Genomic DNA, 25,768 nt, shown 5'->3' with positions numbered 1-25,768 from the left:
CAGTATAATTGTAGACTTTGTACATCTTCTAATCACTGATACCAGAAGTAATGGGAGCATGGGAAGCATATAACCTTCTGTTTCACGTTAATTTTAATCTCATATCTATCGTAAAGCCACACATTTACTAGCATCTGCCAAGAAAGGCGCCGCCGATCCCCAATCTCCTTTGTGATTCTTAAACCATTGTTGTTTTCCATTATATCAATATCACCTATGATTGTTTACGTAATCTGTGGACCTGGACACTAAAGAATGTACAAGTCTAATGTGTTCTGTCTGCAATTTCCATATTCATACTGATGTTAAATCTCTTGCCTTGTATATGATCATACCAAGGGTGGGTTCTAAATTTTTTAACTACCGGTTCTGTGGGTGTGGCTTATTTTGTGGGGGTGGCTTGATGATCATGTGACAATTCTTTAGGATTTAGCAGAGGAACTGGTCTACCAGGCTTTTAACTGCTTGCAGAGCTGTACCGATCTACCCATTTATTTTTTGCAGGCACTGGTCTACGCATTTATTTTTGCAGGCACTGGTCTACCTATTTATTTTTGCAGGCACTGGTTTATCTATTTATTTTTGCAGGCACTGGTCTACTCATTTGTTTTCTTTTACCACTGATCAGCTGTAGGGCGGCCCTTTGAAGCCCCGCGGCAAGAGTTTAAACAGTTTTTTTCCCTCTAGCCGATAGCTGGGACTCAGGAGGCAGCAATAGATTGGGGGTAGGGCCAAATAAAAGGTAAGAATAATGCGGGGGAGCGGGGGGGCCAAGAACCGGTTCGGTGACGTCATATCGTCACCGCTACCGGCTCGGCCAAACCGGGAGGAACCCACCACTGGATCATACTCTTGAATATTCATGGGTTTTCTCATCCCATGTTATTGGTAACATTCTGCCTGATGAAGATTTTTGCAGGACTTTTTAATTGCTCTTCATAAAGGTATTGGGAGGCAGTTCGGTGTAGTGGTTAAGGCATCAGGCTGGAAACTGGAGATTTTTGAGTTCTAACCACCACCACCCCTTAGGCACAAAGCCAATTGGTGACCTTGGACCAGTCAATCTTCGCTCTAGGAAGCAGGCAATGAAAGCATTTCCAAAATCTTGCCAAGTAAAGACTGACTCTAAGGCACCCAAATGATAAATCATTTGCAAATAGAAGTAGAATGACTGGCAAAAGAAAGCGAAAATGCAATACAGGTAGTCCTCGACTTAAAACAGTTCATTTAGTGACCATTCAAAGTTATAACGGCACTGAAAAAAAGTGACTTATGCCGCATCCCTATGATCAAGTTTCCGACACTTGGCAGCTGACTCGTATTTATGACGATTGCCATGTCCTGGGATCATGCAATCCCCTTTTGCCACCTTCTGACAAACGAAGTTAATGGGGAATGTGTTATTAACAACTGCAGTGATTCACTTAACAACTGGGGCAAGAAAGGTTGTAAAATGGGACAAAACTCACAGCAACTGTCTCACTTAGCAACAGAAATTTTGGGTTCAATTGTGGTCGTAAAGCGAGGATCACCTGAAGTAATAGGCGCCTTGGGTGCAATTTCAAAACTTCTGAGCACCATTTGAACAATTGACAAAGTCCCTATCAATCAATTGCAAAAGGCAGCTGTTCTGTCCCCCGTCCCCACACAGGCAAACACACAACCAGGCACGTTTGCCAAATTTTTATTAAAGCAATCAGACTAGAAACCCTTGCAAATAAGAGTTTTGGCAGTAAACTGCATAATGCCTGCCAAGTCAGTTTTCACTCACAGTAAGCCAGAGAGAGTTTATCCTCAGTCCGGTCCAGTAGCAAAAAGTAATCCACGAAGCAAGAGTTAGCCAAGGTCCGATCCAAATATATACAAGCCAGATTCTAGGTAACGCGATGTGACTCTCAGGTTTTTAACTTTGACTGTCACAAAGCCTGAAGAGCAATCACACCCACTTTTATTCCTTGTGGGGTGTGGCTCAGTGACTCAGCTCAATCTCTGGCCCTCCCACGCCTCTTTCATTGCTGCGCACGCTTCTCCCTCCGACGCTGCCTGGGATCAGGCCAGGATTCATCATCCTCGCTCCCTATCTGTTGTTGTTCCAATATGCTTTCCTCCTGGCATATCCCAGGCTGTTCCTCTTGGCCTTCGGATGGAACCTGAGGCATTGCCAGAGAGGAGGGTCTTGGAGAGGGAGGCCTTGTCAGTTCCTCCCCATCACCTTCTGAGTCCTCTTCCTCTGTTAGGACAGGCTCGGGAGTCGGGGGTCACAACAGCAGCTTTACTCGGAACAGTTTACATCTGTAACGATATCTTCAACTTTGTCAAACAACATCTGCCTGTCGACTCCATAGGTGGACAATTAAAACTGCCAAATCCAGTCTAAACATCTGGCTGACTGGTTGACCAACCCTAATAATAATATAATGATATTTACACATTATGGATTTCCCCACCCCCCTGATAATCAAATGTCGCTGCAATTGTGTTTTATATTCATTTCTTGGTCCTGTAAAGATGATGATAATCTATCTCAGCTTCTGAGTGGGTTGTAAGTATTTTTTTTTAACCAAACGTGTGCTCATTTATCATGCTTGGAGAACACTCATTATTCAAGTGTTTGCAAATTGAGATGGTCATCCTTTCCCCTTCCCTCAGGGGAGAGAGAGAATGTGTGTGTGTGGGGGGAAATGGGGAGAGGGAGAATGTGTGTAAAAGATCTATTGATAATGAGCAGCATCAGAGAGAGCTAAATTTGCTGTTCCTGGATGTTTGTAGTGCTTTTTTTTTCTTTTTAACACTTTAAAAGTGTTTCTAGAAAGTTTTTTTAGGTAGTTCACTAATTAGACATTCATGATTTTTAGATGATTTTGATATGGTTTGCAGAACCTCAATTTCTTAATTAGAATGTAAAGCAAAATTAATTAGGGGTCACAAGGAGATTATTTTTTTGCAGACATATACATTCATTATTAATATATACTTGCAATACATTCATCTAATGTATGCCATACTCTGCATTTCTTCTTTGCTCCTTAATTAGTCACTTACGATTAAGAATCAGTGTAATAACTGTTTTAATATTAACATGTAATCCTTGTTTTATCAACCGTCTCATTTAGCAACCATTTGCAGTTTTGGTGATGAAAAAGTCATTTTGCAAGCAGCCCTTGAATTTATAACTTATGCAGGGTCTGTAAAGCAAACCAACATTAAAATAAGATGGTAATATGCAGTTTCATTTTCGTTAACCAGGTTATCCGTCTCAAATGCGGTTGCTAACTGAGGACTACAGATAGTCCTCAACTTACAACCATAAGTGTAAGACATTTCAGTTGTATGTCCTGATGTTCGTAAAACGTGTCATCACATTACCCTGTTTCATTTTACAACTTTCTTTGTGGTGGTCAATAAACAAACCCATTGTTTGCAACGGGCATATTTTTTTCTGGAAACTGGAAGCAAAGACCAGTTTCTGGATGAAATATTGTGATTGTGGGACACTGCAAATGGCCATAAATCTTGGCTGGTTGCCGAGTGCCCAAAATATGGCAGGAAAAGGACTTAATATTTAGGTCAGGGTCTGTTGTAATTTTAAACGGTTGCTAAGTGACTGGTCATAAATCGAGAGCTACCTATATATGTGAACATCTATATGCTTTAATCCAGGTGTGTCCAACCTTAAGATCTATGGACTTCGCCTCCCAGAATTCCCCAACCAGCACAGCTGGTTGGGGAATTCTGGGAATTGAAGTCCATTAGTCTTAAAAGTTACCAAACTTGAACACTTCTGCTTTAATCATTAAGCAAATAATTTTGGACCAACGGAAAAGCAACATAGGAATACCATAAATAAATGTATTTTAACACTGCTCCTGATCGCAATCGGCTATGAATAGAGGGTGAATCCACGCTGAATTTGTTCTTTTAAAAGCTTAGTGCCAGACAGTGAAAGTTCTGTCCAAGGTTCAGCTGTTAAAATCTTCAGCAAACGCAAGATAATAATGCTCTCTCATAAGGATTAGGCTGTCGGTTGCAGGAATGTCTGTCACTGCCAGCAGCTATTTTGTGATTAGCTCTCTAGATATCTATTACTGTTGGCATCTTTGTCTTCGGGTATCCTGCTGACCTCATGGTGGCTGCCCTCTCCTAAGACTTCTCTAGGTGTACATCGGTGCTGTAATTCAAAAATGACAGTGCTGAAAACAAAATACATGGGCACGTTGAAATCTCCGCTCTCAGATTGCCTGTGGTTGAATAGACCCAAACTCAAAAAGCTGGTTTTGTCTCATCGAAACAAACACCTGAAACCATTTCACGTGGTTTTTCCATCATGGGAAACAGTGTAAGTTTCTTGCTCCTTTCTTTTCACCCAGAAGTTGGAGACTAAACAGATCAACAAAGGCATTAGGGTAGCCCAAGTATCTGGTGTTCAGCATAACAAAGAAGAATAGGAAGAAATTCCTTTTCTCTTTCAATCAGAATAGAGCCGGAAGGGACCCTGGAGGTCTTCTAGTCCTACCCCCCTGGTCAAGCATGAGACCCTATACCAGTGATGGCGAACCCTGTCGGCAATGAGTGCCGAAAAGGGAGCATGCATCTGAAGCCAAACCCAAATCCTGCAACCGTTCTTCGTATGTTTTAGTCTTCAGACCTTTCATCATCTTAGTTGCTCTTCTCTGCACTTTTTCCCAAAGTCTCAACATCTTTTTTTTTTTGAACCGTGGTGAACAAAACTGGATGCAGCATTCCAGGTGTGGCCTTACTCGGGTTTTATAAAGCGGTACTAATACTTCACGAGTTCTTTATTCTATCCCTCTGATTATGCAACCAAATTTCCTCCTCTCGTGCTACCTTTCTTGAATTAAGTACCCCAATGTAAATCTACTTTGCCCTGGAGGTATGCTAATTGAAGGGAATGTGAGGGGAGGTTACTAATAGGCTGGCTCTGTAGCTTTGATCTCTCCAGCAAGACAACAAACAACCCTTTCAAATTAATTACCTCCTCCAAGGCAAAAGGATATCTTGGCAGAAAATAAATTCCAGCCTAGCCATTAAGGGGTTGCTTTAAAATTAACTCTCAGGGTCCGAGATTGGGGCTAAACACTATTATTCTTGGCTCTGGGTGAAGGCCCTCAACTTACATTCATTCCTTTAACAACGGTGAAAGGAATGAATGAGGGCCTGGTGGCTCAGCAGACTGATAGCATTGTGATTAACACCAGCTGTCTGCAATTACTGTAAGTTCGAATCTCACCAGGCTCAAGGTTGACTCAGCCTTCCATCCTTTCTAAGGGAGGTAAATTGAGGACCCAGTTTGTGGGGGCAATAAGCTGACTGTATAAATATACAAAAGTATGAAGGCTATTGCTTAACTCATTGTAAGCCGCCCTAAGTCCCCGGAGAAGGGCGGCATATAAATCAAATTAAAAAAAATTAAAAAAAAATGGTTCAAAGTTACAGTAGCCTTAGAAAAAGCGACTTAAGACCCATTTTCAAATTTGCAACCGTCCCCACACCGTCACATGATCACAATGTGGGCGTTTGGCAACCCACTCGCATTTATGACAGGTTGCAGTGTCTTTCCGTCACATGATCGTGATTTGCAACCTTCCCAGCCAGCTTCTAAGAAGCAGACTCGATTGGGGAATCCAGATTTGCTTAATGACCATGTGGTCCACTTAACAACCACGGTAAAAACGATCATAAAATCGGCGCCAGTCACATGATGACCTGCTTAATAACTTCAGTGCTTTAACGGCCGAAATTCTGGTCCCAACGGGGGTTGTAAGTTGAGGACTACTTGTTTAGGTAAGCCATGGAAGTTGATTGTGGAAATTTGAGGAGCCGCGGGCAGTCTGGAGTGGAATGGGTCTGCCCCTTTACCTTCCTCCACTCAGGTAATGCAGAACATAGAATTCCACACTGTTGGCTTTTAGCAAACAGGGGCTGTCTTTCTTCTGGTGGAGAAGCAAGTTTGCTGCTCCAGGTTGAGATTGGTGGGCTTGGACTGTTGGAGACCTTAGCTGCTGCTGGGAGGAAATATTTACCCAATGAATACGAATGACAGAGTTGGAAGGGACCTTGGAGGTCTTCTGGTCCAGGGGTCTGCAACCTTAAGCACTCAAAGAGACATTTGGACCCGTTTCCCACAGAAAAGAAAACACCGGGAGCCACAAAACCTGGGGGGCGTGGCTAACTCGATGTCGCTTACTTTCACCAGTCACAGGACCCCCCCTAGCCACGCCTATCTAGCCAGTCATTAGGGCAGAGAACCAGTTAAAAAAAAACCGGGAACCACAAAACCCTTTTGACATTCTCTCTCTCCCTTCCTCCCCTCTCCCTCTCTCTGTATCTCTCTATGTCTCTCTCTCTCCCCTCCCTCTGTATCTGTCTGTCTCTGCCCTGGCCATTTTTCCATCTTACCTTCTCAGGCCAGGTGAGTGATTGGGAGGGGAGGGTGAGGGGTGGGGCCGACCAGTGGTGGGATCACCTGACGGAGCCACAGCACAGGGCCCAAAGAGCCGCATGTGGCTCCGGAGCCACAGGTTGCTGACCCCTGTTCTAGTCCAAGCCCCCTCCCCAAGCAGGAGATCCTTCTCCATTCCGGATAGATGCTGTCCAAGATTGTCCCATCCTCCTGTGAGCATTAGTGGTTATGCCCTTCAACCTCGAATCGCAGTAGCTGATGAGCACAAATGTTTGTTTGGAACTCGGAGGCCTCAGTTTCTCCACCACTCCACTGTAAAGTCAGACGTCTATGGAGATTCTTAAGTCCTCCAGGTCATGGTTGTCCCAAAGGTGCTTTTTCAAGAAGCCAGTGGACTTATGTTTTTTCTTGGAAGACGTTTTGCTTCTCATCCGAGAATTGAATTGAACTAAAGAAGTTGTTTTTTTTTTATAATTTTTATTAATATATTCTATACACCAATAGACAAATAAAATATACAATCCTTTCACCATGGTATAATGTGATTACATTGTCCATAAATATAAAGTCATTCCTTTATACATACATATTTACCATCATATATATACATCATCATATATCTATTCCATCCCATCTTTTCTGGACCCAATCGTATCATAGTTTCCAACCGTTTTAAAATTCTGAATCTTTTTTACCATTGATCAATCTAGTTAATCTATCTGATTCCGCACACTCATTAATTTTATATATTATTTTCAAATCCATCGGTAAGTATTGATTTTTCCACTCCTGCGCATACGCTAATCTTGCTGCAGTAATAATGTGAATCAGCAAGAACCATATATCTGATTTAACATTCAAAGGTTTTGCCCCCCAATAGGAAAATCTCGGGCCTTAATTCGAAATTAATCTGTGTAATTTCCAAAATCCATTGCCGTATTTTTTTCCAATATTTAACCGTCTGCGGGCAGGTCCACCATTGGTGAAAATAAGTTCCATTACTGTAACCGCACTTCCAACAGCAGGCAGATGTCCCGGGAAACTAAAGAAGTTTCTTGGATGAGAAATGAAACGTCTTCAAAGAAAAAACAAAGTCCAGTGACCTCTTGAAAAAACACCTTTGGGACTGTAAGGTTGCCTGATCCTGGAGCCCTGTTTTTTTCCTGGGAGTATCTTTGCACTTAAAAAGGTTTCTCATGGAAAGGGCAGAAACTGCCTCGGCTGCAAATGTCTGCTTCCAGGTGTTCTGGAGACATCCAATAAGGTGCCTTATCCTGCAGAGTCATCCACTGTTCAAGCAGTATCTTGATGGGTGGAAGTCTACCAGGTAGGAACCCTCTACAGGTAGTCCTCAATTTACGACTTACAACCATCCATTTAGTCCTTGAGGTTTCTGCAGACACCCCCCCTCCCCAAAAGGTACATACAATGCAGTGGTGAAATCCAACAGGTTCTGGAGAACCGGTAGTGGAAATTTTGAGTAGTTCGGAGAACCAGCAAATACCACCTCTGGCTGGCCCCAGAGTGGGGTGGGAATGGAGGTTTTGCAGTATCCTTCTCCCAATAGTGGGGAGGGAATGGGGACTTTGCAGTATCCTTCCCCTGGAGTCGGGTGGGAATGGGGATTTTGCAGTATCCTTCCCCTGCCATGCTCACCAAGCCACACCACACCACGCCCACCAAGCCACACCCACAGAACCGGTCATTACAGAAATTGGATTTCACCACTGATAAAATCCGGTATGAAATTGTGACTCTTCCCCCCACCCCACCCCAGGTCACATGATTTTTCAGCGCTCAGCACCTGGCCTGCATTTTTAAAGCTATTTGCAGCATCCCATGGTCATGTGAACATGCTGCATGATGGTTTTTGTGGAAACTGGCATTTCTTTCTGTGTTCCGGCAAAAATGCTTATCGCAGACCATGGGTTTCGCTTAATGACTGCCATAGCGTACGTTGTGTAATCGGGGTGGGAAAGTGGGTATCCTGACTTACAACTGATGGAGTCCATTACGGTCATAAGTAGAGGACTAAGTAAAAAGGGTGGATTTGGGGTTAGACGGAACTCAATCTGGTGCCATCATATTTGCCTTCTGCTAGAAACCACCAGCGACCTCCTGAACTGTTTGTGCATATCCCTAGTGCACATAAGCTCTTTTCTCAGCATAATACACCCCATGCAGCTGGCAAAACGGTCACAGGTTCCTGAAAGCTTACGTCATAATAAAGTCTCCAGCAAACGGACTGAACGGTGTCAGACTTAAAACTGGTGAAAACAAGGCCTAATTGATCTTTCCACTTGTCACGGTTGCTACTTTTCATCTGGATATGGATTGCCAACAACTTTAGCTGAGTAATGCAGTTGCACGGCTATTATTCATAGGCTGTATCCCCCCCACCCCAGCCCTTGCTGCCTTGGGTAATATACCCATGTGTTCCAGTCATTCAAACATTACTGGAATAATGTGGGATTCAGTTACCAACAAATGGCAACCACTTGGTTCCCGTAAGGCAGGGTGGGGAATATTCGTCCCTCCAGAAACTGGTTAAACTTAGATCACTGACCCTGGCATGTTAATGGGGGCTGCTAACTGCAGTTACCGTATTTTTCACACTATTAAGATGCACCGGAGTATAAGACGCACCAAAATTTCGAAGAGGAAAACAAGAAAAAAAAATAGTTTATGCCCTCCCCAGCCCCCAGGAGCATTCTGCAGGCCACCCAAACCTTCTGTGCATCCCATTTTTGTGAAAAACGGGCCAGTTTTCACGAAAAATGGGCCTGTTTTTGGCCTCCCAAACCCCCCATGCATCCCGTTTTTGCCCTCCCCAGCCCCCAGGAGCAATCTGCAGGCCTCCCAAACCCTCTGCGTGTCCCGTTTTTGCGAAAAACGGGCCCGTTTATCGTGAACATGGAACATGCGGGGCGGGATTTCGGGAGGCCAAAAATGGCTGTATTCGGTGTATAAGACGCTCCGACATTTCCACCCTCTTTTAGGGTGGGAAAAGGGCGTCTTATACTCTGAAAAGTACGGTAAATTGCAGTGAAGCAGAATTTGGAGGGTTACACTTTCGTCTCCCCTCTAGAAATGACATTGAGAATGGAGCCTTACAATTCTAGAATTGGGAGATTCTACAGTGAAATGCTGCATTATAAAATATTGTATCGCAACTTCTTCTTTTTTTCGGTGGGGGAATTATGTTGATCTTTAAGCGAGAAAACATCTTTAAATGTCCTTTAAGAAAAAGTGAACTAGATTTATTGGTAAATGCGGTAATTATATTAACACGCCAAATGCGTTGAATACATTTTCTCTGACCACGATTTGGTTTTGAGAACTCTTGGGAGCAGCCAGCTTATTTCTTTTTTCTGATTGGTACTGGAGTAAATTTAATGTTTCCCAAACTGAACCAATTCCAGGTGTGTGAACTTGCAAGAATTCTTGCTAGCTGGGGAATTCTGGGAGTTGAAGTGTGTATATCTTGGCAGTTACCAAATTTGAGAACCGCAGAGCTGAGATGATTATTTTTTTCAGGCAGAGAGTTGGGCTAATCTAGCTGGCTGAGGAATTCTGGGAGTTGAAGTCCACAAATCTTAAAGTTCCGAGGTTGGACACTCCTGCTTTAAGTATTTTATTAAGCGACTGCCTTAAATGAATTGTTTGGGCAGTAGAGGCAACATGGCAGAAAATACAGATTTCCCATTCATATAGCAAGTCCCTAGTGTCCTGTATTATAAATTTAAGGTAATCTTCTAGTGTTGTTTTTTTTTCTTTAAAGATCCAGTTTTTAATTGTTATTGTCTTTGCACATTTATCATGGCAAACTGGGAAAGCTTGTTGTATAGGAAGAACATCTAAAAGCACAGATTTAAGATAATATACTGCACAATTGTGAAATGGTGCGGTATATTGTCTTAAATCTGTGCTTTTAGATGTGGTTGCATGATATAGTTGTGATTCTGAAAATATATGTCATGGAAGATTGTCAGCTACTGTGACAATGAATATTTCAGATAACTTTCCTTTCCTTCCTGTGAAGCATTCAAGTTCAGTGACCTTGTGTGAATGTACTCCACCTTCCTTTTGTAACGAGGAAGTAATTCTTCTCTCTGGACTGCTTTTTATCCTTCTGGATAAAAAGAGGCAGCAGAAAAAAAGTACCAGGTACTTACAACCAGGGTGGATAAAAATCAATGATTTTTTTTAAAAAAATCAAAAAAAATCAGATTTTTTTGATTTTTATCAATTTATTTATTTTAATAAATTTTAAAACTTTTGAGGTAAAAATCTATCATAAGATAGTTTTCTATTTAAGATACATAAATACTTTAGTTTATTCAGCATGAAATGGAGCTTAGTTATGTAGCATGAGGCTGTATATTCTGCAACACTGGGACTATCGGTGAGTCAACAGTGGGTCAAAGGAGTAGCAGAGATGACAATTGCTCTTTAAAAATCATGATTTAAATAAAGTTGATTTAAATCAAGTCTTTTTACTAGTGATTTAAATCATGATTTAAATTGTGATTTAAATCAACTCGATTTAAATCAAATCCACCCTGCTTACAACAGTCAAATACATAAACTCTTCAAAAGCAGAATCTGTATCAGGGTCATATTATCTTCACAGTTTTGACACTCGATAAAATAAACAAAACATTATCTAATGTAAATCTCTTTGAGGGTTTATCACGTGTCTGTACAGTACAGAAATTAAGACCTCTGTCCTCCATTGAGTATGCTCATTACCTATCAATTAATTGTGGGGATTTTACTGTGTAAGTCTGCATAGACATCTTGCATATTTTATTTGAAGTAGCCAACAGTACACACCAGACAGGTCTTTAGCTGAATGGTTTTAGTTTTACTGTGCTTCATTGTTTTTTCCATTTTTTTCAGGCTTCATACAACAGCTGGTGGATCTTCCGTGCAAGGAGTAAGTGTCTATAGAAGTTTCAAGACATAGTTTACCTGGTACGTAAATTCAAGATATTCGTATCAATTAAAAAAAAATTAACCATCCGCGTGAAAGACTTCAGATATTGACCAAAGCTATGGATTAAACCTAGTGTGTAGACTTCAATTCCCATTAGTACAGGGGTCCCCAATCCCGAGTCCACAGCTTGGTGCCGGGCCACGGCCCATTAGGAACTGGGCTGCACAAGCGGCAGGCGAGTCTGCGAGCACACAAGGCCGCATTTGCGCAAACGACACGCGCACACCAGTGGTGACATTCAAATATTTTCTCTACCGGTTCTGTGGGCGTGGCTTGGTGGGAGGGTGTCCTGTGACTGAGTGGGCATGGGCAACTCGATGTCACGCTCAATCAGTCACCTGATCCCCCCCACCAAGCCACGCCTACAGAACCTGGTAGGAAAAAATGTGTGTATGAGCAGGAGAAGGGCTCATAGTGAATCCTTTGTGAATGCTTCTTCCTCCATTCATAGCGGAGCTGCTGCTCCCTTTACGGTCCCCCCTGGCCCCCTCCCTCTCTGCGACTACCTTAAAGGGACAGGCTACAGCAGCTCCACTGTGAATGGAGGAGAAAAGTTCGGATACTCTCTGTTGCATTTAACGTTGAATTCTGTGGCAGAGAGAATTCAAACTTTTCTCCCTCCGCCAATCCTAACTGAAGGACTGAGTCAAAAGCTGGCCTGCCCAACAACAAAGGCGGGATTTAATCTTATTGGCAGACTCAGTCCTTCAAGCTGATTGGCCGAGTACTACCTGCTGGTAGTACAGCAGATGGCTGCTGTCTCCACCCAACGAGAAGGAGCGTCTCAGGTAGGACCAACGCCCCTTCTCTCTGTTGCATTTAACGTTGAATTCTGTGGCAGAGAGAATCCAACTTTTCTCCCTCCATTCACAGCGGAGCTGCTGCAGCCTGTCCTTTTAAGGTAGTCCCTGGGAAGGAGGGTTGGGTGGGCGGGTCGAGTGGCCAGAAGGGCCGAGCAAGCGGCCGGAAGAGGTGAGCGGCGACCGGGCAGGCATGGGTGAGGCCAACTAGGGGTGATTTTTTACCTGTTCGGCGAACTGATTCAAATCATCCCTACTGGTTCAGCCAAGCCGGTCTGATCTGGTTGAATTTCACCCCTGATGGACACATGAAACCATCCCCTCTTCTCTTCCCTCCCCCCCCCACCCCCGCTGGTCCATAGACCTGGAAACGTTGGGGACCACTGCATTAGAAGGCAGGATTGTTCCTTCTTGAAAAGGAGAAAAAAATCAGGCTATACCAATTCTACATAATTCTATTTGCCTTATGTCAATCTTACTAGAGAGCTTCTTCCCACATCTCCTTGCAATTCTTTTTTTTTTTTTTTTTTGAGAAGCATGAATGGTTAAATTAGAGTCGTTTACCTATGTAGGACTTCCTTTTCATTATTTTATTTTTTTAATTTTTTTAAAATTTGATTTATATGCCGCCCTTCTCCGGAGACTCAGGGCGGCTTACAATGCGCTAAGCAATAGTCTTCATCCTTTTGTATATTTATACAAAGTCAGCTTATTGCCCCCACAACTGGGTCCTCAATTTACCTACCTTAGAAAGGATGGAAGGCTGAGTCAACCTTGAGCCTGGCGAGATTCGAACCTGCAGTAATTGCAGGCAGCTGGTCTTAATAACAGGGTGCTTTAAACCACTGTACTACCAAGGCTCCTAATAATTATAGTTTAATTATTGGCTGTACGGTTGCATTCTATTCTAGTTTAGGAATCTTAGATAACTAGATCTTCCTTGAGGATAATTTTGTTAAGTGAATGCTTGTTTATGCTGCAAACCAAATGCAGCGTTGCCACTTGATGTATACCTGAGCATATTTCAGAAAACGTACCCTGTTTTCCCCAAAATAAGACATCCCTTGATAATAAGCCCACTCGGGCTTTTGAGCGCATGGCAATAAGGCCAAGCGCTTATTTCAGGGTTCAAAAAAATATAAGACAGGGTCTTATTTTCGGGGAGACACGGTAGCTCCCAAAAGTTGAAGAGAATATTACTTTCCACTCTGGGAAATGAACGGGATATAGTGGGGTTTTTTTCCCCCAAAGGTAAAGCAGCTATGGCAATGCAAGATTTTACTGGCCACATGTGACTCAAGTGTTTTCAATGTCCTTTTCCCCCTCTGCCTCACTGTTGTGGTTTCTGACTTTGCCACAGCACAGCATTGGCTGTTTTACATTATTGCATCTGGAGAAGAAATCTAGGGTTTGTGTGGCCCCTGGAAATTTGCCTTAAAGGGTAATTTTCAGCTCTGCTACTTTGGTTTGCAGAAAGAGGAAGCAACAGCAAAGGGAAGAGAAATGAGTAAATGTAAGATTTGGTCCAACAGTTCTGAGTTTTTTATGTTGAAGCAGACCCCAAATAGGTTCATGTGTATGTGGTAGGTTTAAGACTGTCTCTTGTCAGGGTAGCAAAGAAGCATTAGTAGAATGGCTCTTCCAGGATATCTAAGTGACACTAGGATAAGCAGCTGAGGATACACATGCTGGTTCTTGCCTTTTAAATACAGGTAATCCTCGACTTACGACCACAATTGAGCTCAAAATGTCTGTGGCTAAGTGAAATATCAATAGCACTTAGACTTATATACCGCTTCACAGTGCTTTTACAGCCCTCTCTAAGCGGTTTACAGAGTCAGCCTATTGCCCCCAACAATCTGGGTCCTTATTTTACCCACCTTGGAAGGATGGAAGGCTGAGTCAACCTTGAGCTTGGTGAGATTCGAACTGCCAAATTGCAGGCAGTCAGCAGAAGTAGCCTGCAGTACTGCACTCTGATCACTGTGCCACCGCGGCTCATATTTGTTAAGTGAGTTTTGCCCCATTTTACAACCTTTCCCATTCGATGACCTTTCTTGCCACCGTTGTTCAATGAATTACTGCAGTTGTTAAGTTAGTGGCACAGCTGTTAGGTGAATCTGGCTGCCCCATTGACTTTGCTTGTCGGAAGGCCGCAAAAAGTGATCACATGACCTTGGGACGCTGCAACGGTCATAAGTATGAACCAGTTGCCAAGCCTCTGCATTTTGATCACATGATTGTGGGGATTGTGCTTCAAAGGTTTTAACTTTTAACAAACAGTCATAAGTCACTTTTTCTAGTGCTGTTGTAGAAGAAAGAGCTGCTCAGAAACTCTGATATCAGCCCTGGAGTTGGCTTAATATGGCTTTTAATAAAGAGAAACTTCAAAACTCCTCTTACCAATTGCCATAAAATCTTATTTCCACCCACTTGACGTCATGAAACCACTCACTGTGCCCTCCAGCCACAGAAAAGATGTTAAATATGGCTCTTTGTCAGCAAAAGCTTGCCCAGCCCTGTACTACAGATAGAGTTATATGAATAGTGCTGCCAATCTCTGCCCTATTTCCATAGGGAAGAAGCAAATCCACCCCCAATTTCTGGATCAAAAGTCAGCGGATGGAAACAACCCTATAAATAGATTCCTGCCCCTTGTATTTGGGAGCTGCTTTCTATAGGTTGCCTTCCATGTATAGAATTTTTAATGTTCTCACACAGTGAGTTGTCTTTCACGTAGCTTTGAAGAAATCCATTTGGAACATTAAACTGGATAGCAGTACTGTATGTGAATATGTTTTTTACCTCTGATGTAAGGAAAAAAAATATTAATAAAATTAAAAGTAAAGGATTTGGAGAAAGAGGTTTTTCTGATTCCCCCCCCCCCCTTGGACTTTCACATCTCTGGATACCTGGCACACACTAACTCGGACTGAATTAATACATACTTAATTAATAAGGTAAAGGTTCCCTTCGCACATATGTGCTAATCGTTCCTGACTCTAGGGGGCGGTGCTCATCTCCATTTCAAAGCCGAAGAGCCAGCGTTGTACAAAGACGTCTCCGTGGTTATGTGGCCAGCATGACTAAATGCCAAAGGCGCACGGAACGCTGTTACCAAAGGTGGTCCCTATTTTTCTACTTACATTTTTTACGTGCTTTCGAACTGCTAGGTTGGCAGAAGCTGGGACAAGTAACGGAAGTTCACTCCGTTACACGGCACTAGGGATTCGAACCACTGAACTGTCAATCTTTTGATCAACAAGCTCAATGTTTTAGTCCCTGAGCCACCACGCCCTTAATTAATACTTAATAATTAATACTTAAAACTTTTTGCTGCAATGGTGCAGTGGTTAGAGTGCAGTACTGCAGGCTACTTCTGCTGACTGCCGGCTGCCTGCAATTTGGCAGTTCGAATCTCTCCAGGCTCAAGGTTGACTCAGCCTTCCATCCTTCCGAGATCGGTAAAATAAGGACCCAGATTGTTGGGGGAAATATGCTGGCTCTGTAAACTGCTTAGAGAGGGCTGTAAAGCACTGTGAAGCAGTATATAAATCTAAATGCTATTGCTATTGTTATTTATGGACTAGTACCCTTTATGACTTATTTTCCATGTTGGAGGAAACTCACTTCTCCAAAAATCAGAGGTTTCTGAAATACATTTTCTGCTTGTCTGTAGGAGCATTGTTATTATTTATAATTTTCACAGGTGCAGTGAAGGGATTCTATTATCAGGGTATAACAACGATCTAGCAGAATGTGATTTAGTATTTAATGGAGCCATTCTGATGAAATAAAAATGCGGGGACATTTGATGTGTGCCTGTCGGTTGGTGGTCTTTGAATTCAGCAAGTGTGTCTAATTGGGCTGCCGGCTGTAAAGAGTAGGGAACTATTTGATGGTGTGTGCAGTTTTGTTTCTTGTGTGCTCACTTCTCTGTGGCAAAGCATATGTTGCCTTGCAAACGACTTTTAAGTTAAAAACTGAGCAAGCTAAAATGAGCCACTCTAGGCACCTGAGTGTGCAGTTGACAAATTTAGGTAATTGAGAGCATAATTCGCACTGAGGCAGCTTGAAGGGTCAGCAACATTGGGTTCATCCACCAGTCCTCATGAGGACAGGGACTGTCAAATGGCTCTCGTTTCCTCGTTTCCCAGTTGCAAGCAGCAGTGGAGATTTTAACTGATTTCTTGCTTAATACATGAGCCATTGTGTGATTTGGATTCTGGAATGCTTTAAAATGATCTGAGATGCATAATAGGTAGGGAAAAAACCCTCTGGAGTATCTCTTGCTCTTCACTTTGAAATAGAAGAGGTTAAAAAAGAATTAGGACCAGATGAAAAGCTTCTGCGCCCGAGATTCAGTTCAGAAGGCTGATAAGGTAAAGGTTCCCCTCGCACATATGTGCTAGTCCTTCCCAACTCTAGGGGGCGGTGCTCATCTCTGTTTCAAAGCCGAAGAGCCAGCGCTATCCGAAGACGTCTCCGTGGTCATGTGGCCGGCATGACTAAAATGCCAAAGGCGCACAAAAAGCTGTTACCTTCCCACCAAAGGTGGTCCCTATTTTTCTACCTGCATTTTTTATGTGCTTTCGAACTGCTAGGTTGGCAGAAGCTGGGACAAGTAACGAGCTCACCCCATTACGCGGCACTAGGGATTCGAACCGCTGAACTGCCGACCTTTCGATCGACAAGCTCAGCATCTTAGCCACAGAATCTTCGGTGCCCAAGATTCAGTTCAGAAGGCTGATAGTTTGCCCATTAATTCATGTATACGTAAATATATATTCCCCACAAAACCAGACCTGTGTTATAGCTAGCCTAATGCTGGTCACTTCATTCAGTGAGCTTCCATGTCTATCGTTGGAGTTTTGAACCTGAATATTCCTAGGTCTACATCATCATTCATAATATTTGCATAAATAAGATGACAGGAGCAGTAATCCCTGTATTTAGCTCCAACCCCAAATTTGCATCCTCCCGCTCATCCCCACTCTATTGCTCTCTATAACAAGTGTGATGGAGGGAGACAAGATAGTCTTTGCTGTATCAGAAGACAATCATCCAAGAAATCTTAGGGCTGAAAATCCTGGACTGGGAAATTGAAGAAGGCCGTATCCCTGGTCATTGTCTGTGATTGATGTTGGAGTTGCAACTATATCTGGAACACTCTACGGCAGTGATGGCTAACCTTTTTGCCATCGCGTGCCAGGAGAGGGGGGGCGGGGGAGGGTCGCGAGCGCACATGCCAACGCGCATGTGTACGCAACCCCCTCCCCCCCGCTCCTGGCACATGATGGCCTGGTAGGCCTGTTTTTCTTTCTTACCTGGTTCCAGATCCTCTCTGTGTATCTGGGAACGGCGAAAACAGCCTTTCCCACTTCCTTGGAGGCCCTACGGAGGCTGAAAAGGCCCATTTCCCAACTCCCGGTGGGACAGGAAGTGACATTTTTTGCTGTCCCCAGCCTCCAGAACCTCTCTACGAGTCTCTAGGAGCCTCTCTAGGAGTCTGTAGGAGCTTCTCTAGGAGTCTCTGGAGGCTGGGGACAGGAAAAAACGTCACTTCCTGTCCCACCAGGAGTGGGGAAATGGGCCCTTTGAGCCTCCGTAGGGCCTCCAAGGAAGTGGGAAAGGCTGTTTTCGCTGTTCCCAGATACACAGAGAGGATCTGGAGCCAGGTAAGAAAGAAAAATGGGCCTTCCCCATCCCCCCCCAGGCCCTCCAGAGGCAGGAAACAGCCTGTTTCCCTACTTCTGGTGGGCCCTGAAGGCCCGAAAATCAGCTGGCCAGCACGCGCATGCGCCCCAGAGCTGAGCTGGCGTGCCCACTAATATGGCTCCGCGTGCCACCTGTGGCACACGTGCCATAGGTTCGCCATCACGGCTCTAAGGTGTTTGCAGTCATCAAGACCAGGTAGCTTATCTAACATTTAAGTAAAACACGTGTATGGAGATTCTCAGTCATCCAGGTCATGGTTGTCCCAAAGGTGCTTTTTCAAGAGGCAACTGGACTTTCTGGTTTTTTTCTTTGAAGACATTTTGCTTCTCATCCAAGAAGCTTCTTCAGCTCATGAAACAAAACATCTTCAAAGAAAAAAAAAACCAGAAAGTCCAGCTGCCTCTTGAAAAAGCACCTTTGGGTTAAGTAAAGCACATATACATGGCTGAGCTTTAATTAACACCATGGTCAGTGATATCGAAGCCCCTTGCAAATCATTCAGAATGGCCCATCCATCAAGTTGACCATGGTTTTCCCAGTGTCAGTGCCAGATCTGAAATTGCATTAGGTGTAGAGCCAGATACGATCAACCTGATAGTACATTTTGTCAAGGAGAACTCCTGGAGAATATACAGTATGTTCCATCCAGATACCTTCAAATAAAATTTCTTATGGCAGGTAGGACAACATATTTTTATTTAATTGACCAAACTAAGTAATAATTTTAATTAGCAATTTTATGATGTTTGTGTGTCTATATTTTTCTTGACTGTACACCGCCTTGAGTCCTACGGGAGAAAGGCGGTATAGAAATATAATAAATAAATAAATAAATAAATAAATAAATAAATAAATAAATAAATAAATAAATAAATAAATATTTTTGAGGTAGCTGAAATAGTAATCTCTTATTACCTCATCCATCTCTTTCTTGATAGCTATAGTAAGGATTAGAACAAAGGTAATCTATCAATCTTTTCCAAACACCTTATATTTAAAACAGATCCTAAACTTAAATAGTAAATTCAAACTTTTTAGAAAGATAGATAGATAGATAGATAGATAGATAGATAGATAGATAGATAGATAGATAGATAGGATACTTAAACCCTTTAAAAGCATTTACTGCATGTACTGCAGGATACTTCTGCTGATCACCAGCTGCCAGCAGTTTGGCAGATCGAATCTCACCAGGCTCAGGGTTGACTCAACCTTCCATCCTTTCAAGGTCGGTAAAATGAGGACCCAGATTGTTGGGGGCAAGATGCTGACTCTGTAAACTGCTTAGAGAGGGCTGTAAAAGCACTATGAAGCGGTATATAAGGGCTATTGCTATTGCTATTGCTATTTATGGCTTTTTAATGCACCAGCTAATATATAGGAATATTTCCTCTTGGATTAAAGAAACATCCAGTGCTTTTTATACCTCTTCCTTCAATCTTAATGTTTCACATACTCAATTACTGCCTCAGCATTCTTTCTAGTGTTGATACAGTGCAAGTACTGAGGGAAAATTTGAATGGATTCGGATTCTCTTTTGTCACGAAATGGATATGAAGGGCCAACAAGCAGATTTCTGCCCAAATTCCCTTGCAGGATACATAGTGAGATTCTTGGCCATATTGTATGGTTCTTTGCTTCTGAAATTCAGAACTTACTATGTGATGTTCCAGCTCCATGTACAAATGGTTTGTCTATTTAACCCACTTTTGCCATTCATCAGTTCTCCCAGACATACACTACCTCCATGGTTCTTCATATAGTAGATATTAGATCGTGTGAATTGAGATGTTTTAGATGGCTGCCCCACCATGTGCTTAGAACAGGGCAGTCAAACTCGATTTCATTTACGGTAGGCCACATCAGGGTTGTGTTTGACCTGGGGGGGGGGGGTTCGTGGCCAGGGTGGGCATGGTCAGCTTGATGTCACCCCTGTTGGGGGCGTCTCTGGTGGCCTGAGTGCTCTGCCAGTGAAAATGGGCTCATGAGCTCCGTTTTTGGCTGCAACGGCCTCCTGCAACCCTCTGCCAGCAAAAACGGAGCTCAGGAGGGCCACACCGCATTTTCGCCGGCAGAGGCACCGTGGGCCGGTCCTTCGCTGTTTCCAGGGCAGCCCCATGGGCCAAATCTAAGCACCCCGTGGGCCAAATCCGGCCCCCGGATGAGTTTGACACCCCTGGCATAGAACATCTGTATAAATAGTTACCTTGGTGTGTTATGAGTTGATTTCAGGGTGGATAAAAATCAATGATTTTTTTTAAAAAAAATCAAAAAAATCAGATTTTTTTGTTTTAAATCGGATTTTTTTGATTTTTATCAAATTTATTTTAATAAAAAACTTTCTATCGTAAGATAGTTTTCTATTTAAGATACATTAATTTAGTTTATTCAGCATGAAATGGAGCTTAGCTATGTAGCATGAGGCTGTATATTCTGCAACACTGGGACTATCAGTGAGTCAACAGTGGGTCAAAGGAGTAGCAAGAGATGACAGCTGCTCTTTAAAAATTATGATTTAAATCGAGTTGATTTAAATCAAGCTTTTTACTAGTGATTTAAATCATGATTTAAATTGTGATTTAAATCAACTCGATTTAAATCAAATCTACCCTGGTTGATTTACACCTCTCAATCATACTTTTCCACTTTCCTCTCATTTAAAGTCTCCTTGATGCATACTAAGCTTGAACTGTATGAAAAATAACAGGTGCCCTACATGCCAGCAAAGTCTCTTGTCGTGTTGCAGACAGTGAAGTTGGAGAAAGAGGGGAAGTGACTTAGCCTTTATTTGCATCCTTATTTCATATGCTGGTTTCACATCCTGATATGTGACCAAGCGTTGATGGTATCAGCATTAAGACCTTCTGCTTTAGCTCGGTAATTGCGTGATTAGATTTCATCCAAACGCAATTCCAAATAAGAATTTTGCTGGCTGATAAGCACTGTAGCATAATCACCCCTCCACAGCCAGATTAGTATTCTTTTGAGGGAGAAAAATCTGCAAAAATCTACTCCTGTTTTTTAATATTTTAACTTGTATCTGCAATTATATTTAGAACATTGACAGCTGTATAGAAAATGTGCTAATATTTGATGCATAGAAGCTTCTGTTAGACCTTAGTGTATTTGCTAAGGGGACTTGGGTGTGACTAAAAATATATTCTGTTTGGGGGGAAAAACAGATGAAGTGTTAGTTGAAAACTGACTGGACATGGCTTCATTTCCTCTTTTTATATTTTTAGATTGGGAACAAAAACAGAGCAGCACTGGCTGAAGGTGAGAATGTTGTTTTGTTACACAGTAAATGCTTGTTTCTCCCACCACCCTTGCTTGAAGCACCCTTGTTCTTTGTTTCGTTTTTGCAGTGAAGATTGTTACCTAAATTTGGTTTGGGGATGGTATCTGGAAGCTGATTTTAAAACAGTTGTTAATGCAATATTGTTCTTTTTTCTTAAGTGAGACATAATGCAACCTTAATGCATATGAACATATACCTTTTCTTAATCAATAAATGAATAAATAAACACGTCTTCCATTTTTAATTCCATTTTCTTTTACATGGCTTTCCCTGCAGCTCTTAGTACACAGAATAATGAACTCTCCATGACTCTTTTAAGTATTGAGTTATTTATTGCAATGCATTTTTAAAAAAGCAAAAGATGCTGATCTTAAGATATCACGTATGATTTCTCATAAATATTAGGAATTGCTGTAAATCCTATTTACCTAAATGTAATGCAACTTAGTTTGCATTTTATCATAGTTGACATGCTAGTAAAAATGAATCCTATATAGAATCCTATATAGAATAGAATAGAGCTGGAAGGAATTTTGGAGGTCTTCTAGTCCAACCCCCTGCTCAAGCAGGAAACCCTATACCCATGATGGCGAACCTATGGCACGCATAGGTGGCACGCGGAGCCATATCTGTGGCCACACGAGCATTGCCCTAGCTCAGCTCCAGCCTGCATCGTGCACTGGCCAGCTGACTTTTGGGCCTTTCTGGAAGTCGGGAAATGGGCCGTTTCTGGCCTCCAGAGGGCCTTCGGGGGAGTGGGGAAGGCCGTTTTCGCCCTCCCTAGGCTCCTAGAAAGCCTCTGGAGCCTGGGGAGGGCAAAAAAATGGGCCTACCGGGCCCACCGGACCATCAAGTGCCAAAAGCGGGGTCGCACAAGGGAGTTGCGCATGCATGCACGGGGGCGGGGCACATTGAATAATGGGTGTGGGCACGTGCACGCTCAACGCCCCCATGCTCCCCCCTGTTTTTGGCACGTGATGGCAAAAACGTTAGCCATCACTGCCCTATACCATTTCAGATAGTCCAGTCTTTTCTTGAAACTCTCCAGTGATGAAGCCCCTACAACATCTGAAGGAAATCTGTTCCACTGGTTAATTGTTCTCACTGTTAAGAAATTTATCCTTAATTCCAGATTGCTTCTCTCCTTGATTAGCTTCCATCCCTTCTGTCTTTCCTTCTGGTGCTTTGCAAAATAAGTTGACCCCCTCTTCTTTGTGGCAGCCCCTCAAATACTGGAATACTGCTATCATGTCACCCCTAGTCCAAATGCAAATGTCATTGATGTCAGAATAATAAAAAGAATGCTAGAGGTGTAGCTATAGCACAATTTCAGTTTTCCATTCTATTACAGAGCATTGGAAGTCACAAAAAAAATGAACTGTGATTTTGGAATATTTTTAAATCTCTCTAAATAAAACTCTTGCCTATTATTTATAAGGTTCCTGCTTTGTGTTTATTTGAATTGCTTTCATTGCCATAAATATTCAAAAAACAGTAATGCTTTATTCGCACTGAAGAGAACTGACACTTTGATTGCTTTTAATATCTTTTCAAACAGCCCTATTAATGAACATATTATTCTATAGTCATTAGCTTCTTGCACCAATCTAAAGCCGCCTACTTAAAATTTGCCACTAGATGTCAGCAGTAGAAAAGAGAATAAGCAAGGATGTGTAGCGCAAGATACACAAATGACTCAAAACATTTGTTTTATCTTGCATCTGACACCCAATGTTTGTTCAACTATTCCCATTCCTTGCAGCCATGAATATGTCTGGAACTTATGACCTAAACAGTATTTCTTGCAGTAGCTTAATTTACTTTGATTTTAGGAAGAGACAATTGTGTCTATGTTTTGTTTTGTTTTTTCATTTTTAACTCTTTGAAATTATTGGAGGGAGGGATAGGAGTTAGTGTTCTACATAGTGTATGAAATTATATTGCAATATTGATAGTTGTACTTTCCTTTAGCAAAGAATGGAGAGCGTTGAACGGTAAGTCTGTGGAAACGTATATAAATGGTCTCTGCCAATTAGGAGACAAATATAGGTAGTCCTCGCTTAACGCCTAGTGATGGTCAAAGTTACAGATGATCTCCCAAAAGGTACTCATAAACCAGTTCCAGACTTCCAATGTCCACCTCTTATGGACACGTGGTTGCATTTTGGGTGCTTGCCAACTGGGTTGATTTATGGCTGTTTTTCAGCATCCCATAGTCACACAATCTTGATTTTCAATGTAGTTTTGAAGTCTGCAGAGATTCTCAGTCATCCAGGTTATGATTGTCCCAAAGGTGTTTTTTTCAGGAGGCCACTGGACTTTCTTGTTTTTTTCTTTGAAGACATTTCGCTCCTCATCCAAGAAGCTTCTTCAACTCTTGACAGGATAGTGGGGGAATGGAAGGATTTATATTCCTTGCAGACAGCTGGTCATTTGCATCCTTTTAGAGGGCCGTGAAGCACTTGGAGGTTTATCTGTGCCTCAGGGTCACCAGAGTAGTGCTCCTGGATGCTGTAGTCTGCAATTTTTCCTCTGGAAATCCATTCCTTATTCCCACCCCATTCCAAGGGTGTTCATCCCAAATTATATAGCAAAAAGTTTGTAGAGATTCTCAGTCATCTAGATCACGGCTGTCTCAAAGGTGCTTTTACAGGAGGCAACTGGACTTCCTTGTTTTTTTCTTTGAAGAAAGTTCAGTTGCCTCCTGAAAAAAGCACTTTTGGGACAAATTTGCCAATTTCTGGTGATTGCTTCTAGTTTCTGACAAAAAAAAAATATTGCTCACTGAGTATAAAGGATTCGTTTTAATGATCCCCGCATTCGCTTATCTGGCCCATTTGCTTAAACAACCATCACAAACAAAACCTTAAAAGTCGGGTCCCAGTCATGCAGTAATTTGCTTCAATGGCCACATTGACTTACCACTGTAATTATGGGCTCAGTTATTTATTTATTTATTTATTGGTTCGATTTACTGTATATGCCGCCCTTTTCCAGAGACTCAGGGCGGCTTACAATGTGTTAAGCAATAGCCTTCATTCTTTTGTATATACCTGCTTAGTAGGGCTTTTGGCCCCCCCTCCCCAAGCAATGTTCTTTTTTATACAAAGTCAGCTTATTGCCCCCACAAACTGGGTCCTCATTTTACCTACCTCGGAAGGATGGAAGGCTGAGTCAACCTTGAGCCTGGTGAGATTTGAACTTGCAGTAATTGCAGGCAGCTGGTGTTACTTAACAGTGCTTTTAGTCTGCTGCGCCACCAAGGCTCTCATTATGGTCGTAGGTCGAGGACTACCTGTAGTGGCAGAAAGAATTTGGCAAATTCATCTTCCACAGTAGGCTACTGTTGTGTTTGATTTTGGAATTCATATTCCTGCAAGAGCTGGGCTGCAAAGACGGCTGGTTTCGCATGGGTGGGTGTGTTTCTGCAATTCAAATTTTAATAGCCGACTTCTTCAAGGGATGGTTGTACGGCACAGAATGGCTGCCAGGTTTTTATGTGCAGTTCACGAAGAGGAAATGCTCGCCTGGGTTCGTGGTTGGTTGCTAGTTTCACAAGGGAGTGAAAAGGAAGTGCATCAGCCTTTGCCCTGTTTCTTTGACACTCTCCAAACATTGAGTATCGCATTTGTTTGTTTGTTTGTTTGTTTGTTTGTTTGTTTGTTTGTTGATTGATTGATTGATTGATTGATTGATTGGTTCGATTTATATGCCACCCTTCTCCGGAGACTCAGGGTGGCTTACAATGCGTTAAGCAATAGCCTTCATACTTTTGTATATACCTGCTTAGTAGGGTTTTTGGGCCCCCCTAAGTGGTGTTCTTTTTAATAAAAAGTCAGCTTATTGCCCCCACAATCCGGGTCCTCATTTTACTTACCTCGGAAGGATGGAAGGCAGAGTCAACCTTGAGCCTGGTGAGATTTGAACTCGTAGTAATTGCAGGCAGCTGGCAGCTAAGTGCTACTTAATTGCGCTTTAGTCCGCTGCTCCACCAAGGCTCCTTTAATGTAGACATTTAAAGAAGTATTAAAAGCATGAAGAGTTGCGCGAACAATATTTGCTTGTTTTTTTCCAAAATGCTCAATAATATGAGGGGCCCTTGGGGCTCTCTGAGCTTGCTTGTTTTCTTGTAGACGTTTCATTACCCAAACTAGGTAACTTCATCAGTGCTGTCAGTTTGCTGTCAATTTATATTCTACTGAGTTGCCCATCAGTGTGTGTGTGGGGGGGCTGGTCTTAGACGGGGGTGTCAAACTTGATTTCATTGAAATCCGCATCGGGTTGTGTTTGATTTCGGGGGGCCAGGGTGGGCATGGCCAGCATGTCACTCGTGTTGGGGGGGTACCTGTGGTGGTCCGAGCTCTCCACAAGCGAAAATGGGCTCCCGAGTTCCATTTTCATCTGTGACGGCCTCTTGCAACCCTCCGACAGCAAAGAGGGAACTTGGGGGGGCCACGCATGGCCCTTGCGAGCTACTTTTTCGGCTGGCAGAGTCACTGTGGGCCAGTCCATCGCTGTTTCCAGGACGGCAC

At 42.7% G+C, this 25,768-nt stretch overlaps 1 protein-coding gene across 6 annotated transcripts in view; it reads left to right on the top strand.

Annotated features, from left to right (window-relative positions):
• Positions 1–25,768, top strand: part of CYRIB (CYFIP related Rac1 interactor B) — a 109,192-nt gene that overhangs the window by 52,863 nt on the left and 30,561 nt on the right. For 2 of the 6 annotated variants that reach the window (XM_087890889.1, XM_087890888.1), the window contains exons 2-3: positions 11,324–11,398; positions 21,181–21,214. The gene's annotated coding sequence lies outside the window, so the exon portion shown is untranslated. The remainder of the gene's footprint in view (positions 1–11,323; positions 11,399–21,180; positions 21,215–25,768) is intronic. The other 4 variants (XM_087890891.1, XM_087890890.1, XM_087890893.1 and 1 more) reach the window with 2 other exon arrangements.

The sequence above is a fragment of the Pantherophis guttatus genome, chromosome 3 (assembly GCF_059756535.1).
Source record: "Pantherophis guttatus breed Tessera chromosome 3, ASM5975653v1, whole genome shotgun sequence".
Lineage (NCBI taxonomy): Eukaryota > Metazoa > Chordata > Lepidosauria > Squamata > Colubridae > Pantherophis > Pantherophis guttatus.
Note: the sequence above shows the minus strand (reverse complement) of the source record. Positions and strands in the feature narration are given on the sequence as shown.